The sequence below is a fragment of the Ochotona princeps genome, chromosome 2 (assembly GCF_030435755.1).
Source record: "Ochotona princeps isolate mOchPri1 chromosome 2, mOchPri1.hap1, whole genome shotgun sequence".
NCBI classification, from domain to species: Eukaryota; Metazoa; Chordata; class Mammalia; order Lagomorpha; family Ochotonidae; genus Ochotona; species Ochotona princeps.
The window spans coordinates 150,242,495-150,262,041 of NC_080833.1; positions in this window are offsets into that span (position 1 = coordinate 150,242,495).

Below are 19,547 nucleotides of genomic sequence, written 5' to 3' on the forward strand. Positions count from 1 at the left end.
AGAGTTACAGAGTGAGAGAGGCGAAGACAGAGAACTCTTATGTTTTCTGATTTATCCCCCAGCTGGCTGCCATGGCTGGAGCTGCACCTGTCTCAATCTGGGAGTCAAGAGCATCTTCCGTATCTCCCACATGGGTGCAGGGAACCAAGGACCTGGGTCCTGCTCTGTTGTTTTCCCAGGTACAACAGCAGAGAGCTGGATTTGAAGTGGAGCAGCTGGGATGTGAATCAGTGCCCATTTGAGATGCCAGTGCCAAATGGCATAGCCTGATATGCCACTCCACTGGCCCCAGCAATCCCTGTTTAACAAGCCATCCTGCTCATTCTGATGTTCGCTGAAGTTTGACAACCTGTGTTCTAAACCGGGGCTCGGTCCAACCCACTGCTGACTCTTGTAAGTAAAGTTTTATTGTAACACAGAGCACATTTTCACATTATGATTGCTTTGGGGTTACAAGTGCAGAGATGATGTGTTGCCAAAGAAGCTGCAAAGTTTGCAGAGCCTAAATTGTTTTGTTTTGTTTTGTTTTACCATTTTCTCTGTCTCTTCTCTTTCTGCTGCTTTGCTTTCAAGTGAAACAAATGGGTGTCAGCAGGTGAAGTTGCCTTTTGGCCTGCACCCCGCATCACAGAGCTGGCAAGCCCCCCAGGCCCTCCACTTCCCCTTCCCGCTGTGCCAGCACAGCAGGCAGAGGATGCTGGCTCAAGTGCTTGGTTCCCTGCCACCCAGACAGAGGTCCTGGATAGAGTTCCAGGCTCTGGCCTCAGCCTGGCCCAGCCCTGGCTGCAGGCATGTGGGACATGAAGTAGAAGTGCCTCTTTCTCCCTGTTTCCCTGTACACCCGTCACCACCACTGCCAGCTCTGCCTCTGGAGTTCAATAGAAGCATATTAAGACTTATGCTATGTAGCAGGACAGAAACATTTCCCCTAATCTTTGCTCCAAGTCAATCATACTTTGAGCAGCAGTATTTATGGAAAATCATCAATTCATAGGAAATGCTAAGTTGTCCTTGCCATTGCTGCTGGAGTGATTTCCAAACCATTAGACCACTGGTTTGTTTTTCTCATATTCCTGAAAGCCTTAGCAAGAAATAGGCTCATCATAGCCATAACACGCAGAAGCAGGACAAAGTGGTACAAAGTGGATTTATTTACCTGATCTTTCTCATTGTCGCTAGCACTGCTGAGAAAAAAAAGTGGCAGAACTGGAAGAAAAAGAAGCCAATTATACCATGGCTATATTTCCTGAAGAGACAGAAACTCAGCTCCCAGATATGCAGGGCCATGCCAGGAATGACGGCAACCTCCCACCTGCCACCTACAGACCCCTTCACTGTTCACCTCTTTCCTCACCACCCAGACTTTGTCTCTGAGCACCACCAGCACGCCCTCACTGTGTCCTCCTGGTGTCACGGGCTTGCTGCCCTATCCTCTCTGCCCTTCAAATCCCACTTTGCTTCAGTCCCACTCCCCCATCCTCGGAGCCTTGCCACATGTCTCGCCCTGAACCTACTGCAAACAGCTGTAACTCATAGTGAACAGTGCTTGGTCCATTCTCAGCTCTCTGTCTGAGAACTGTTCGTTCCATATCTGCTCAATGTCCGTGAGACACAGAGATGGGGAAGGAGGGTGCACTGGTTGCCCAGTTCTCGGGCATCCTTTTAATTTAGCACACTGAGAAGTTAATCCCTGCTGGTTGATTTCAGAGATGCCTCAGAAGCCAAACGCCAAACTTACCGCTGCCACATTTTCGGACTTTCGTCTTCCTTCTACTACGATATGGTATTAGCATTTTCTTCTTCTGGTCACCAGTCCAAGACTGCTCACTGGCACTGCTACTGGAAGCCTCATTGCTCTCAGAAAAGAGATGTTTCCTGTAATTAACCTATTACAAACACAAATGAAATGACCAATGAAACCATCGAAGGGGTGTCGGCACCATTTATGTATGAGCAATCTATTACTACAAAGTTACACAGAAGAGAAGTGACTATTGAAGACTGGGCTCTTATGCAAAAGTGATTCAGAAGAAATGGCGAGGAGAAAAATAATTTCTCATGAGTCAGTTATCAACCAAGATGCGGTCTCAAGGATGACCAAATTCTAATTAGGCATTTGCAACTAAGATGTAAGAGTTGCCAACTTTAAAATACTAAACATTTTATTTATTTATTTGAATGGCAGAGTTATAGAGAGACAGAGGGAGAGACAGGAATCTTCCATGGGCTAGTTCACTTTCCAGTGGCTGCAATAGTCAGAGCTGGACCAGGCAGAAGCTGGGAACTGAGTCTAAGCACTTGAGTGTTCTCTGTTGCTTTCCCACACAGCCCAGCAGGCAGCAGGACTGGAAGTGGAGCATTCAGGGTCCAATGTGGGATGCTGGTGCTACAGGCAGCAGCCTACATTTTTATGCCTCAACACTAACCCTTAGGCGTTTCCTGAGCAGAAGGATCTGCTTAAAGAATTGAAAAGAAGGGCCCAGCGTGATAGCCTAGTGGCTCAATCCTTGCCCTGCATCTACCATGATCACATATAGGTGCCAGTTCATGTCCCAGCTGCTCCACTTCCCATCCAGCTCCTGCCTGTTGTCTGGGAAAGCAGCAGAGGATGACCCAAAGCCTTGGGACCCAGCACCCATATGGAAGACCCAGCAGAGGCTCCTGGCTCCTATCTTCAGATAGGCTCAGCTCCAGCTGTTGTGGCTACTTGGGGAGTGACCCAGTGCACAGCCGATCTTTCTCTCTGTTTCTCCTCTTTGTATACCTGCCTTTCCAATTAAAATAAAATCAAATAAGTTTTTTAAAAAATGATTGAAGAGTAGAGATTTGATCTAGTGGTTAAGACAACAGTTGACATGCCCACATGCCCCATCAGATTCCAGCTCTAGCCTGGCAGGCAGTGGTGAGGACTGAAGTAGTGTGTCTCTGTCCCCAAGACACAGCCTGGGATTGAATTCTTGGCTCCTGACTTTAAGCCCAGCTTTTCATGGTCATTTGATGGGCTGGAACAGCAGATTGAGGCTGCCCAACTTCCTTTCTGCAACAGTGTCTGAGTAATGAATTTCTCTTCAAGCCCCCTCTTGTGATCCTGGTGTGTAGCCAAATTTATGAACTGTTGTTCTAAATACGCATGCTTTTGCAAACAACTTTCAGCATTTTTTGATAGAGGAACAAAGAAACTGGGAAAGTCTTATTGCATGATTTTTTTTCTTTCCTGAAAGATGTATTTGAAAAGCAGAATAACAGAGACGTCACACTGTGTTGTGTCCCATCATGAGAACGACATCAGAATAGTAAGGTATTCCGAGAGAAAGATACCACATTCACAAAACTTTCATCACTTGATGTTACTGCCAGCTATTACTGTTCGCCTCTCATCATGTCTACTGTGTAAGTTCCACTTGAATGTGGCTTTCATGATCAGGAGAAAACAGCATTTAGGGGTTTCGTAGAATCTCTGGATTCAGGCTTCCATTTCTCATGAGAAAGAAGGGACCACTATGCCTGCCCATCAGCTGTCATCCAAGGTGAGCGAATTCTTGACGGCGTAAGAACTTGCTCTAGTCACATAAGACTGAATAAAGGACTTTTTCCATTTTCCACGATCTATCTGCCATCAAATGAGAACATGAAATGATAATTCCTTCTAAGACTATCAATGGGGCTGACCCACCTGTCCATCTAACTGGACAGACCTGAGTATGGTAGATTGACCCTTTCATAGTTTGCCAATCATTAAGCCCATTTCATGCAATGAACAGATCAAGTAACAGCATGCAGGAATTATTTTTTACTTTATTTGGAGGCTTACTGCTACTTGTAATGAGTAATGTTCATTTCCAGTTAAAAATGAAATAAGATATTTATTTTTAAAATGCTTGAATAAATTTAAGATAATTTTCATTAAGAAAAAGGCATAGATAACAAAGAGAGCCACAGCACACTGACAGTGATGGGCAAGCAACTGAAGTGTAGGGCACATTGCCTTAAAAGGATAAAAGTTACTACATTACCAGCATCCTTCTCCTTGTTTGTTTTCTGTCACTGTTGAAAGCAGAATCGCGCCTGAAGTAAAATGTGCCTGGTGAATGGGACAGGTACAACCAGCACCCTCTACCTTCCCCTCTCTCACTGCCCCCAACTTCTGTTTCCCTCCTGTGTCCTTTGCCCAGTCACAAACCTGGTGCCCGGTAGTGCCCCATTCTACAAACTTGCTATCATGCAGTCTATGGCTGCAGATTCTCTGGCAGGTAAGAACAGAGAATAGAAACCACACATCCTGTGAGTCCCTTGTCTGTCAGGTTCAGAGGGAAGAGAAGGGTGGGTGGAGTAATGGGAAACCAGGCAGCTGTGGTAAATACACCACCATTTCTAGGCAGCCACTGACCTAACTTATGTCTGCATTTTCTAGCGTTTCATACAATAGAATCATTTTATGTACTCTTGTGGCCCAGCTTCTTTTACTAAGCATAATTACTCTGAGATGAATTAAAGATACATATATCCAAATTCATTACTTTTGCCTCAAAAATTTATTTATTTGAAAGGTGGAAGTAGAGAGAGAGAGAGAAGACAGAAGAGAGAGGGGGGAGGGGGGAGAGAGAGGGGGACAGGCAATGGGGGGGAGACAAGGAAAGCTGGGCAGAGAAGGGAAGGGAAGAGGGAGAGGGAGAGAGATGGAGAGAGAGGATATGAACTGATGTTCATCCACTACTTCACAGCCCAGCTAGCTGCAACAGGGAGACTAGACCCGACCACAGGCAGAAGTCAGGAGCTTCATCAGGGTCTCCCATATGAAGCAGGGACCCAAACACATGGGCCATCCTGTACCTACTCTCCCAAGGCCACCAACAGGGATCTGGATCGGTAGTGGAGCAGCCAGGACTAACATGTACCATGTTGGATGCTGGCATCATCACAGGTGGCACCATGCCCAGCTATGCCTCAATGGTGGGCCCATTCCTTTCCATTGCTATGTGGCATTCCAATGTGTGGATATGTCAGAGTGCGTCAGTATGTCATCGACTGACAGACATTTAGGTTTGTTCCAGTTCGGAGCTATTACAAATAAAGTTGCCATAAACATTCATGCCTTTGTAAGGACACACTGATATTTCTCTTGGGAAAACACCTAGGATGAGAACAGCTCAACGAGTCAAAGGGTTGCTAAAAATCTAACATATTAAGAAACTGCTAGAAGTATCTAAACTGCTCTACATTTTTACCAGTGCTTGGCACAATCTAATTTCAGCCAGTCTAGTGGGTGCGTAGTGCCTCTCATTACAGTTTTAACCTAGATTTCCTCAGTAACTAATGATATCAGTAAAGTTGCAATATACTTATCTGGGCTGTCCTCCACTGCTTTCCCAGGCCACAAGCAGGAAGCTGCATGCGAAGCTGGGCTGCCGGGATTAGAACCAGCACCCATATGGGATCCCGGAGCGTGCAAGGTGAGGACTTTAACCATTACGCTATTGCGTTGGGCCCACCTTCAATGATTTGAATCAGGGGTTATATTTTTGAATCTATTGGTCAATTTCGGAGGTCCTGGAATCTTCCTCCTGAGTCTTCCATGGCAAGAGCTCATCTATCTCTGTTTATACTTTTTTTTTAAAAGATTTATTCATTTTATTACAGCCAGATATACAGAGAGGAGGAGAGACAGAGAGGAAGATCTTCCATCCGATGTTTTACTCCCCAAGTGAGCCGCAACGGGCCGGTGAGTGCCGATCCGATGCCGGGAACCAGGAACCTCTTCCGGGTCTACCACGCGGGTGCAGTGTCCCAATGCATTGGGCCGTCCTCAACTGCTTTCCCAGGCCACAAGCAGGGAGCTGGATGGGAAGTGGAGCTGCCGGGATTAGAACCGGCGCCCATATGGGATCCGGGGCTTTCAAGGCGAGGACTTTAGCCGCTAGGCCACGCCGCTGGGCCCTATCTCTGTTTATACTTAAGGACCCTCAGCAACATCAGAGATCCCAATGTATGCATGTGATCTTATGGAGCTCTGAAATTAATCTGTCATTAACTTGACTGCAAATGGTATTGCTTGTTAATTATTCTAATTGTTAGCAGCATTCAGAAAGGAAACTGATGTTTGTATATTGATCTGTGTCCTTTGGTCTTAAATCCAGTGTTTTGCTGACAAAAAAAAAAAAAAAGTACACTGCCTGAGATAACCCTGGAGGCGTGGGGAAGGGGCCCGAGGAGCAGGGTAACAGCCCACACTTCCCCCAGGTGTTCTCCAGGGACGCTGTGGCAGAGGTCTAAGCCATGATTTGTGATGCCAGAATCCCACACTGTAGTGCTGCTTCAAGTCCTAATTGCCCTACTTTTTAAATATTTTTTATTAATTATTTTGCATTATGTGACAGTTTCATAGGCTCTGGGAATCCCCCCATCCCTCCCCTCCCCTGCCCCCAGTGGATTCCTCCACCTGATGCAGTATTACAGTTCAAATTCAGTCAAGATTCTTTCCTAGCAAACATATACCAAGCTTAGAGTCCAGCTACTTATTATCCAGATGGGTTGAACAGTTTCTTGGGGAGACCATTTGTGGTCTGAAGTTAGAGCTGGTAGAATATCATGACAGTCAATTAAGAGTCCCAATATAACATCAATAGCAATTTGCAATATTATGGAATTGACATGGTTTTGAGTAACCAGTATGTTAAAAAAAAAAAAAAGCAAGCTCTAACCACAAACTATGATTAGCTCATTGACATTTCAATTTTAGTTTATATACAGGACCGGCTGCTATATACCTTAAAATGGCTATAAGGTACCATTCAGCTGTCTCGTGTCTATTTCATTTTAGTATTTAGCCATTTGTTGTGTTGAAGTATAATTTTGCTGATCTTGGCAGATTTTAGGATAATCTAGACTGGCTTGTAACTCTAACAAGATATTTGTCGACATTTAAGGTGCACAACATTTTTGGGGGGGTGTGCAGGAAAATCCCCAACACCATGGTGAGGAGTAACTAATCTTTGTGTCCCACCCAGTGAGGCATGAGCCAATCTACGCCAGCTCTTTCCTGTCAGATTTCAAGCTCTACTTTCTGTTGTTTGTTTATTTATTTAGTTTTTTTTTTTTAGTTTGTATGATTGTTTGTTTGCTGTAAGGAGTTTTCGAAGCGATCCTGATGGTCATTGCGAGGGAGTGTGAGGGTCCAGAGGTGGAGCCAGGCTCGGACCAGAGAAAGCTCTCCTCCCTGGTCCCGAAGGACATTTATTGTTCTGTTTCTGCGAACCGCTCAGGGCTTCTGGTTGTCTTTCCGATGACGTTGGTTTCTGCCCAGTAGTGTTTGGAGTTCTTCCATCCCCTGCAGAAGCTCCGGTTGGCTAATTGCCCTACTTTTAATCTGATCCAGCTCCTTTTAATCTGATCCAGGTCCCTGCTTACACGCCTGGGAAAGCAGCGGAAGATGGCCCAAGTACTTGAGCTCCTGTGGGAGACCTGGATGGTTTTCCCAGCTCCTTCTGGGCCAGCCTGGCCCAGACCTAACACTTGTGTCTGTTCACGCAGTAAACCAGTGCATGAAAAATCTCTGTCTTAAGCCCAGAGTTATGGTTCAGTTGGTAAATCCTATATGGGTGTCAGTTCTTATCCCGGCAGCAGCTTCCCTTCCTATTAGGCTCCCTGCTTGTGGCCTGAGAAAGCAGTAGAGGATGGCCCAAAGCCTTGGGACCCTGCACCCATGTTGGAGAGCCAGCAGAAGCTCCTGGCTTCAAATGGGCTCAGCTCCAGCTGTTGCAGCCACTTGGAAAGTGAGCCAGTGTGTGGAACATCTTCCTCTGTGTCTCTCTTTCTCCCTGTAAGTCTGCCTTCCAATAAAAACAAACCTTTAAAAAAAAGACGGGGGTGGGGCGGGAAGATCTCTCTCCCCACCCCCTCTCCTGTCACTCTGCCTTGCAAAGAAATAATCTTAAAGTTTAAAAACAACAACAACAAAATAATTCTTTTAATTCCGCACAGCGCTGTCTCCTGAGCAGGGGGTCGCCAAAGGTAGCAGTGGGAGACAGCTCCGGCCGAGAGCCTACACTCCCACACTCCCAGTGCGCAGCGTGGGATAGGAGCTGGGAGAGTCACTCACCTGGCCTGGCCACTCAGCTCAGGACTCTCAATTTTCACAGGTGATTCCAGTAAGTCTGAAGAATACGCATGCGCTAACGTGACTTCTAGTGACCAAAATGAAAAATAATGCTAAATCTCTAAGTAGTACTTACAACCAAAGAGACTCAAGTCTTATCTATGATATATCTATGTCTACATATCATGTATATTTATGGTATGTATTTTTAATATATGATAAATTTATACATGAAAGAAACAGTCTCACCTTTCTTTATCACATCTGGCTTCAGCTTTTCAGGTAAATGTTTAGCTGTTTCGGTTTGCTGTCAAAAAAACAAAATTCTGATGATACCTTTGAAACCTCTGTGTTTTAAACTCTTTTGCAGCTGCTGTCTAGTTTATCAGCAAACCACACTTATGGGCCTGGCGCAGTGGCCTAGTGGCTAAAGCCCTCACTTCGCATATACCGGGACCCCACATGAGCACCAGTTTGTAGCCCAGTTATTTCACTTCCCCTCCAGCTCCCTGCTTGTGGTCTGGGAAAACCAGGAGAGGACAGCCCGAAGCCTTGGGACCCTGCTTTCACATGGGACACACAAAAGAAGCTTCTGGATTGGCCCAGTTCTGGCACTTGGGGAATGAACCAGCAGTGGAAGATCTTTCCCTGTCTCTCCTTCTCTATGTAAAATTTGATTTTCCAATAAAAACAAATACATCTCTTTAAAAACACACACACTGATTAATTAAACACTAGGCTTTGGATTTACTAATAAATGGATTTACTTGAGGCAGCTCAGTGCCATAGCATGTTAAGCTACCACCTGCAATGCCAAGACCCCAGATGAGCACCAGTTCCGTTCAGTCCTAGCTGCTCCATTTCTGATTCAGCTCCATACTGATGCTCCTGGAGAAATACTAGAAGACGGCCAGAGAGCCTGGGTCCCTGCTGCCCACAGGAGGCATTCGGGGCTCCTGGTGTCGGCCTGGCCCAGTGCCTGGGTCCCTGCCACCCACAGGTGGCATTCAGGGCTCCTGGCTTCGGCCTGGCCCAGAGCCATCACAGCCATCTGGAGAGTGAACCAACAGCTGAAATGATCTTCTTCCCGCCTCTCTGCAACTCTGCCTTGCAAAGAAATCGTTTACTGAAAATGAAACCAGTGGCTCCAAACGTCTGTAGGATACTTCAAAACATTCCTAACCACTCTCAACAAAGAATTTTCTGCCATCCACGGCAATCATGGAGTGTCACAAAGACCAAGGGAGAGTCTCCCACCGGATCGTTGCTGCTGAAGTGTACAGATTCCGGAGGACTTCGAAGATGCCCATTTATGTGAGATCCTACGTGTTCAAAAGAAAAGCCTGTCATCGTATCCCTTCTTTCCCTACATGAGTTCCCAAGCATCAGTATCCTGATCCCAAACTGGGCACCGAGGCAGAGGACAGTCACGCCACGCCTTAGTCGGGAAACTGCACTGAAGGAAAGGGGGAGGGGTGTCAACAAAGCTGGTGAAGTTATCTAAAGAAAGGCAGGCTCAAAGCATTTCTAGTTTGGACAGAAAAATACTGTTTGCAGAACTTCCTCCTGCCAATGTCCAAGTAGACCCGGGTCCCAGCCTGGCTCCCAGGGCCCCCATACTCACAGGAAGCTGGGAATGATCACTGATGAGAACTGTTAGGCACTGGCCATCTTCCGGGCTCATGACTTGCACCAGGTTGGTGGATTCTTCTGTCTGTTCTGTACACATTAAGAAAAAAACAGGGCCAGCTTTGTGGCACAGTGAGTAAGCCTCAGACTACACTACTGGCATCCCACGTGGGTGCTGGTTCCTGTCCTGACTGCTCCACTGCCGAATCAGTTCCCTGCTAATGGCCTGGGGAAAGCAGTGGGAGATAGCCCCAGTGCTTGAGTCCTGGCTACCCACAAGGGAGACCCACATGAAGGTCCTGGCTTTAGTCTGGTCCATCATTCCCTTGCGGCCAATGGTGAAGCAAACCAGCAGATGGACGATCTCTATCTCACCCTTTCCATAATTCTGTCTTCCAAAAGGAATAAACATATTTTTTAAAAGTCACATAGGGGCCAACACGATAGCTTAATTGGCTAATCATCCATTTTGCAGGCCCAGCATCGCAAATGATGCCAATTCGTGTCCTGGCTGCTCCATTTCCCATCCAGTTCCCTGCTTGTGGCCTGGAAAAGCAGCAGAGGATGGCCCAAGTCTTTGGGAGCCTGCAACCACATGAGAGACCTGGAAGAAGCTCCTGGCTGCTGAAGGGCTCAGCTACAGCCATCATGGCCATCTGGAGAATGGACCAGCAGATGGAAGATATTTCTCTATCTGCGTAAAATCTGCCATTGAATTTAAAAATAAATAAGCTTTTGGGCCCAGCGGTGTGGCCTAGAGGTTAAAGTCCTCGCCTTGAAAGCCCCAGGATCCCATATGGGCGCCGGTTCTAATCCCGGCAGCTCCACTTCCCATCCAGCTCCCTGCTTATGGCCTGGGAAAGCAGGAGAGGACGGCCCAAAAGCTTTGGGACCCTGCACCCGCGTGGGAGACCCGGAAGAGGTTCCTGGTCCCGGCATCAGATTGGCACTCACCGGCCCGTTGCGGCTCACTTGGGGAGTGAAACATCGGATGGAAGATCTTCCTCTCTGTCTCTCCTCCTCTCTGTATATCTGGCTTTCCAATAATAATAAAATCTTTTAAAATAAATAAATAAATAAGCTTTTAAAAAATGTATCTGGTCTAGTCTATTGCTGCACTGGCCTCAAGGGAAGACAAGACTGACCAATGCTCCCATCTCCTGCTCCCTGCCACCCCAGCATCTGCACTGCTTTGCCACTTCTGAGGGACAAGCAACTCTGAACTGAATAGTAATTCCAGGCTCTGACCAACTCTTCCTTCTCCAGTGATACACTCATATTCAAACAATCTCACATGATGCTAGGTTTTCTGGGACTTCTTCCAAGTTTGATTTTTGTCATCACTTTTCAGAGCCAGAATTTTGCCATTTTCCAAAAAGACCTGTCTCTCTCTCATGGCTATTAGGAATCATAGCCATGGTGACTTCCTTCTCAAAGTTAGTAGAAAGTTCCCAGAAAGTTTGCATCTGATCAGGCAACACCTGAAACATAAGCCAGAAGCCATGCGACTTTAAAGGCATAAGCCTGCCCTGGTGCTCCATTTTCAATCCAGCATCCTGCCAATGCACTCTCTAGGAGAGCAGTCACACAGCTCAACTATGTAGGCCCTTGCCACCCATGCATGGGACCTGAATCGACTTCCAGACAACAAGCTTCAGGACAGCCCAACTTTGGGTATTGCAGTGAGTGAAGGTCTCTTTTGCTCTCCTTCAAATGAATACAAATAAGTAACAAGTTTTAGAGTAGCAGCCTTTGAAAAAGCATCCAGGAAAATGCATAGCTTGGGATACAGCTCTGTGCTCCTGGAGAAGAGGTTAGTGTCTTAAAGGGTTTTCAGCGAGCTGGTTCACTGAACTGGTTCCAATTCTGCCCTCCTCCAAGTCCAGTGAGGGGGGACCAGACATTTGCAAGTGTAAGAGATCAGAATCTTCCCAATTCACTCTGTGAACAGGAAGGTGAGAGAGAAACGGGGGGAGAGGATGAGAGAGGGAGAGGGAGAGGGAGAGGGAGAGGGAGAGGGAGAGGGAGAGGGAGAGGGAGAGGGAGTTAGGGAGGGAGGGAGGGAGGGAGGGAGGGAGGGAGGGAGGGAGGGAGAGAGAGAGAGAGAGAGAGAGAGAGAGAGAGAGAGAGAGAGAGAGAGAGAGAGAGAGAGAGAGAGAGAGAGAGAACAGTGCCAGAAGCCCACCAGGAATGTCCTTGGGACCCCAGGAAGAAATGGTCAGGAGGTGATGTCATCCTCAAGTTTCCCATGGTGCACAGTAAATGGAGTAGATTATTTGGAGGCACACAGAGAGGGTCAGTGTTCCACACCATGGAGACACTGACACACAAAAAGGGAGAAATGGAATTAGGACACTTGACTCTTCAAGGGACACTCAGGAGACCATGGCTTTTTCAGCCAACGTTCACATCCTCCAATGCCAATGAGGAAATGAAAGAGCTGGGAAAAGAGTTTCGAATCATCAGCGAGAATTAATCCTGGTCCTGTTTGTCCTGTCCCAGTGCTCGAGTGGCTGCCTGTGCGATGGCAAGCTGTACGTGAAAGTGGATTTCTACCTTCATCACCTCTTCCCTGCTGATGACAATAGGCTGCTGCAGGCAGATGAGGAGTATCTTCATCATCTCCGTTTCTGGCAATGAAAAGGGGCAATAATGTGTGTCAACACAGAGACAGGTTTTATTTTCAAATGTCATCGTTTTAAATGACCTCAGGGGGTATTTGTAAACCAGATCTTTCCATGATAATAAGATGAAAATAAATCATATTATAACAGGTTTCTGAAACTGCTTTACTAAATATGCACGTATATTTATGCACACACTTGTCATACACGTTTGTGGGGCTGACCTTGGAAAACCATGAACCAGCATAGTGCAGCAACAAGGAAATGGAGGCAGGTTCTGCTTTCTGCAAGCCAATCAACTTTTTAAGGAGCACTTTGTTTTTATAGGGGGATCATCTGCAACAAGCATTTTACTTTCGAATCCACTAAACACAATATCCATTCAATATCTCTTTGAAATCTTAGTTGCTGCTAAAATTCACATTGAAATTCAGCTTTCCCAATATCCAAACAGTAATAATTCACCTCCATTTCAACACACTCTTTTCTTTTAAGAAAATTATTTAAGAGACAGTGTCACAGAGAGACACAGAAACATTGCTCCCAATCATTGTTTCTCTCTCCAAAAACTCATCACAGCCCTGGCTTGAGGCCAAGGGCAGAAGCCAGGAACCAGCACCCGAACTACCACCACTGTGCTCCAGGCTCCGCATCAGCACGAACCAGTTGGGCTGGGCACCCGAGCATGCCAGTGCAGGACATGGATTTGCTAACCACCAAGACAAACGCCTACTCTTAGGTTCCTCTTACAGAAAAGAATGGAGCCAGAGTTGAGAGAAGCCTGCTGTTAGACTTCAGCCTCTGAATTAGATGACAACTCTTTGCTGAACTACAGTGAGCGCACATTAGAGGTGGCCCACAAGAAAGAAGCGAGTGAAGTGCAGCAGAGAGCCTGCACAGCCACAAACTGAGGAAACTGGAGAGAAAGCCAACAGAAGCATACAGGTCTAGATCGACCCTGTCCATCGCAGTGGAAGACCAAAACGCAACCAGTAAGGTGGGGATGCAGCAAGAGTAACTCAGACAGCAGACTGGGATTAATTGGGGCCAGAAAGGGCACACCATCTCAATCATTTTGATATACGATATTTTGGCTGGAACTGGTTAAACAAATTAACAACAGTTTTTATTTGACATGAATACTTGGAGATACAAGACAAAGAGGCAGAATCTACTAGATACCACAAAACAAAGAAAGAATGATGGTCCCAGTGGACTGCTTGAAAGAAATTCTTGGTGGAAAGTAGAATGAACAGACTCCTTGGCACAGTGAGGAGAAAGAACAGGTAGCTGCTGGCTGCACACCACCAGTGACACCTGCACACCGCTAATGATGCCTGCGTAGGCATGGCTAGAGCACAGCTAGAATCACCATGTTCCATGACAAGGTGTCAGGAGGCAGTTCACTGAGCCAGAAATGAGTTCACTCCCAAACCCATACATGCGCAGTGCTGTCCTATCATAACCTTTGCCTCCCTATACAAAATGGCACCTGATTTGGCTCTAGGTGGCAGACTGGGCTATGGAAATCTACCCTTTTCCCACACTGCCCATCTGGGACCTGCTGCTCTGTCTCTGCTCCTGGTCAAAAGAAACAGACCAGCAGGATAGGCAGTTCTTTGTCTGGGGTCATCTCCTGAGCTCTGGGTGAATGCCCCTTCCCACCTGTTGCTGGCAGAGTTCCAGCTACCAGTGGAGTTAAGACTGCTGCTGGCTGATTGCCATTGGGGTATCAGTCACTGCAACACCACACCATTGTGTCCGCTGCTTTCCTTGTGTCTGTCAGTCTCCAGGTACCCCTCTGCTATTGTTCTGTTCTCTCCTATGTCCTGGAATGTGCCCTCTCTACTCCACACTGGCTAACAGTTCTCCGTTTGTTTAAACATGTCCTTACCCTATTCGGCCATCTTGATTCTCCGTAAATTAAATTTTAAAAATCATCCATTCAGACCAAGCAGCATTTATCCCAAAGATGCAGGGACAGTTTTCAACATATGCAAATCAATGAAAATGACATATCACACCAACAAAATGATAAAAAGCCACATGGTTATTTAAATGAATAGAGAGAAAGCATTTGGTAAAGTACATCCTTTTGGGGACAGGACTGTGGCGTAGTGGGTTTAGCCCCTGCCTACAGCACCAGCATCCTGTAGAGGCTTCTGGCTGTTCCACTTCTGATTCAGCTTCCTGGTTATGCGTTTGGGAAAACAGAGGAATCTCTGGACCCCTGCATCCACAAGGGACACATAGAGAAAACTCCTGGCTCTTGGTTTCAGACTGGCCCAGCCTCAATCTCTGTTCCCAGTTAGGGAGTAAATCAACAGATGGAAGTTCTCTTTCTTTCTCTCTCTAACACTTTTAAATAAATGAATGAAAAATAAAACATACTTTCATGATGAAAAATTCCCCCAAAATATTGTATATAGAAGGAACACACTTATAAACAATGAAGGCAACATAGGCAAATCTCACAGCCAGTATTATATTGAATGGAGAAAAGTAGAAGCATTCCCACTAGGATCCAGAACCAGACACGGTCGCCCACGCTCCCCATTGCTATTCCACACGAACCTGGAAACTCTATCTAGAGCTACTAGACAAGAAAAAGAAATCAAAGGGATACAAATTGGAGAGAAGGAAGCTGAATCATCCCTGTTTGCAGGTGACATGGTTCTTCATATAGCGGAACCAAAGATTCTAAGACTGTTGCAACTCAAGAGACTTTGGCAAAGTGTCAGGACACCAAACCAAACTAATTCCATTCTTACACACCAACCATGGTTGAGAACGAACTCTTAAGATCAGCCCCATTCCCAAGAGCTGCCAAACAATAAATAAAATAAACAAATACCTTGGGATATATTTAACCAAGGATACAAAAGATCTCTATAATGAAAAATTTTTAAATGTTAATGAAAGGAATAGAAAACACACATGCAAAAAATGGAAAAATCCTCCCCATGTTTAGGGATTTGTCAGAATATCATCAAAATGCTCACACCACCCAAAACAATTTGTGATCCCAATAAAAATGCAAAGGGCATTCTTCTCAGATCTGGAACAATACAGTAGCCCAGGAACTCCTATGAAAACACAAAAGATCCCAAACAATTAAAGAAATGTTAAACAATAAAAACCAACCCAGAGGCATCACAACACCATACTTGAAGACACACAACTGGCACATAGACCAATGAAATAGAAGGGAAGCTCCAAAAGGTGGTCCACACATCTATAATCCCCCCACCGTACTGGGCACATTGCCTCTATCTCAAGGCACGCACACAATCTTCTTTAGAACTAACCCAGCTTTTTACTGACAGAACTGCACACAGAAAACATAAACAAAAGTAGTTGTGGCATGAACAATTATCATCTTACCTGTTACGCAGAAATGGACCACTGCTTCCTTGAACAATCTTACTGGATCCCACAGAGTACTCTTAGAAGGAAAATAAATTTGTGAAATTCACAAGCACATGACACATACAGAGAACAATCCAGAAGCATTCGGATCTCACAGGGAAATGAACATCATTACCTCCACATTGTTTATATAAAATGTCACACTCTGACTTCCAAGGTTGAAATCAATCCAAAATTTCTCTATTTTTTCATCTGCAGGTTTTCTCATCTGAAAGAGAATTTCAGCATGAATTAAACAGAATATCCACATTAAATGGTCATGTAAAATCTAACCCATTAAAGAATTTGAACTTTTCCTAAAATAATACTATCCTAACATTATGCAACTTGCCTTAATTACTTAACTCATTTATGCAAAATGGAAAGATAACAATTTTCTGTACCTAGTTCCAAGAAAAATTGCTATCTTAACATATCTCATGGACATTTAAGTGTGCCAAAAGACTCCATCTTGTAATTTTATCTATAATAAAACACTGGTTTACATAATTTATTGTCTGAATAAACACAATAGTTATCATTATAATTTTGCTGACAGTAGCATTTAGCAAAGGTTATCTAATTAGAAGCCTATTTCATATTTTTTCATTATTTTAAATATATCTTTACTGTAAGTTCCAAGGCCAAAGAACAGCTAAACCAGTGAGATACACTTTGTAGTAAATAATAGAAAAAAAACCCTTGAGATTGCTGTAATCCTTAAATTCTTTTATAAACAGTCTGAGATATTATTAAGTCAATTTAATGTGTGCCTGATTTATGAAAATACATGTAACCACAACAGTGTTAACAAAGACTAAAACAAAAATACTGTACAACTCCAGGAAATGATTCAAATACAGATGTAAATAAATTTTTTAAAGACTTTACTTCTATTTCTTTGAACGATTTTCCATCTGCTGGTTAAATGACTACCATGTTCAGGGCAAAAGCAAGCAGAAGCCAAGCCAAGAGCCTAGAACTCCTTCTCAGCCTTCTACATGGACGGCAAGGGCCACACACTCAGGCTACCTCCCGCTGCTTTCCCACACACATCCACAGGGAGCTGGACAGAACCAGGACAGCCAGAATGCACACTGGCACTGCCACAAAAGGACAGTGTTGCAGGGTTAGGGTTACTCAGTGGCTTGATGCTGCACCACAATGCCAGCCCCCTCAGTTACTTTCTCCAAACAAGAAACATGTCAAGATGGAAAAGTTTACCAAATGAGGCTATCGCCAAATGTAATTTTTCCACCAAAGCACAACCTTGTAGGTTTCTACCATGTTTTTCTGTCTGCTGATTAGGAAGAATAATGAAGCAACTGCTGCAATTGTTTTACATTTTTTAGCCGTTCTCATATACCACTACTAAATCAGTTCTTAATCACAGTTTTGTCTTACTAAAGTCATTTTGTCTGAAATAAGACCTTTGGCATTCTTCCTCTGCTTGATCCAGTCTGTTGTTCAGGCTTTCATTACTTTATTGAGATTTCTATGTCCCAGATTTTAGTCTGGTTCCTTTTCAAACATCTTTTTGTGAAATCTCATTCGTACCCTGCATTGTCCGCCTCATTTCAGTAAACTCTCTGTACCTCTTGAACCTCTGACTATCCCTATAGTCACTCTCCTGAAAGTTTTGAATCAAATATTTATTCCCTCAACCTCCTTTTCTTTGGCGTCTGACACTATTAGAACATTACCATGCGCCAGCGGACGCATCATTCTCTCCTTCACCCCTCTGTTGATACTTGCATATCTGATGAATCCAGTGTCTCTTTGGCTTTTTTCATATTTTTTAAATGATTATTTTATGATGCAGTTCCACAGACTCTGAAATTTCATGTTCCCTCTCCTAAAAGCCCTTTGGCCCCACTGATTTCCCTTATATTATTACAATAGTACAGTCCTTCATAAACAGTCATAAGTCCATCATTCCACCATTTAAGCATATCCCAACATTGTAGGTATGGGCAATGACAAAGAGTCCAGCATCCTATTGCATATATATATGCATATATGTCAGTTTCATATATACATATATAACACAATTTCAATGGAAGTCCGTCTTTGGTTTGGAAGTAGAGATGCACACTGCATTGTATCTTCACATCTACGTATCATAATCTCCATTACACAGTTACTATACATCCCCTTAAATGCAAGGCCACAAAACAAAATCAACAGGAAGAAAAACAGAAAATTTACAACATGGAGTTAAATAACGTGATACTGAATGTCCAATGTGTCACTGAAGAAACAAAAATCAAAAACCTTTTGAAGCAAATAATGCTACTGTATGCCCTATGTGTCACTGAGAAAATTACTAAGGAAAAAAAAACTTGAAGAAATGAAAACAAAAAAATCAAAACCCATGAGATGTAGCAAAAACAGTGCTAAGATACGTATAACATCAGGTGCTTACAAAAAACAGAAGCATCTCAAATAAATGATCTAATAATGCATCTCAAGGACTTAATGAGAAAAAGTGAAAAGCATGAAATGATAATCACACAGCAAAAATAACGGAATTAAAACGAAAAAACTACAAATAGCAACAAGAAAGACCCACTTTCTAAGAAGATGAGCAAAACAAATTCTAAGCCAGACTAGCAAAGAAAAGTAAGAGAGAAAAACCAAGTCAAATTAGAGTTGAAAATAAAAACATGCTAAGAAACAAGTAAGGTGATCTCTTCCTGCTGAAAACACAATCTCTGATCACTATGTGGTGTCCTTTCTCATCTGTTTGGTTATTTTTTCACGTCAAAGTTTATCTTATCTAACATAAGGATGCCTACAGCAGGACCTGGCATGGTAGTCTAGTGTCTAATATCCTCACCTTGCACATACTGGGATCCCATAATGGCACTGGTTCACATCCAGGCAGCCCCACTTCCCATCAAACTCCCTGCTTGTGGCCTGAGGAAGTAATTGAGGACGGCCCAAAGCCTGGGGAGCCTGTACCCTATTGGGAGACCTGGAAGAAGCTCCTGGTTCCTGGCTTCAGATTGGTGCAGCTCTGACCATTGTGGCCACTTGGAGAGTGAATCAGCAGATGGAAGATCTTTCTGTCTCTCCTTCTCTCTGTAAATATGCCTTTCCAGTGAAAATAAATCTTTTAAAAAATGAAGAAAAATTGCTACATCAACTCTTTTTTCCATTACCTGGAATATCTTTTTCTTTCACTTTGTTTCTGCCTGTTTTAGTGAGATGTTTCTCCTGTAGGGAACAAATAGATGGATTTTGTTTTTTTAATCAAGTCTACTAATCTATGACATTTGATTGTTGGGTTTAAGCCATTTACATGCAGAGTTAATATGAATGGGTGGTAACTCAATCCTGTCATTTCAGCAACGGTTGTTCATTATTTGATTTACTCTTCTGTTGTTATTTTACTGGGATGTTCTTCACATTTGCCTTTGGTTTTGGTAGGTGTTATTCCTTTTCTCTATAAAGAGAACATCTTTAAGCATCATTTGTAGGGCAGGTCTGAAAGAGGCAAATTCCTTGAGCTTTTCTTTACTGTGGAAGAATTTAACTTGATTTCAAAGACAAAGGAAAACTTTGCTGGATAAGTTATTCTGGGTTGATAATTTATCCCCTTTAAAATCTGGAATATGTCACTTCACTCTCTTCTGGCCTGTAGAGTTTGAGAGGTCAGCAGGAAGTCTGATTGGGGATCCTTTTAATGTTACTATCTTTTTCACATGCATATTTAAGTATCTTTTCCCTGTGTTCAACTGAAGAAAGCTTGATTATCATGTGTCATGGCAAAGATTGCTTTTTGTCAACCC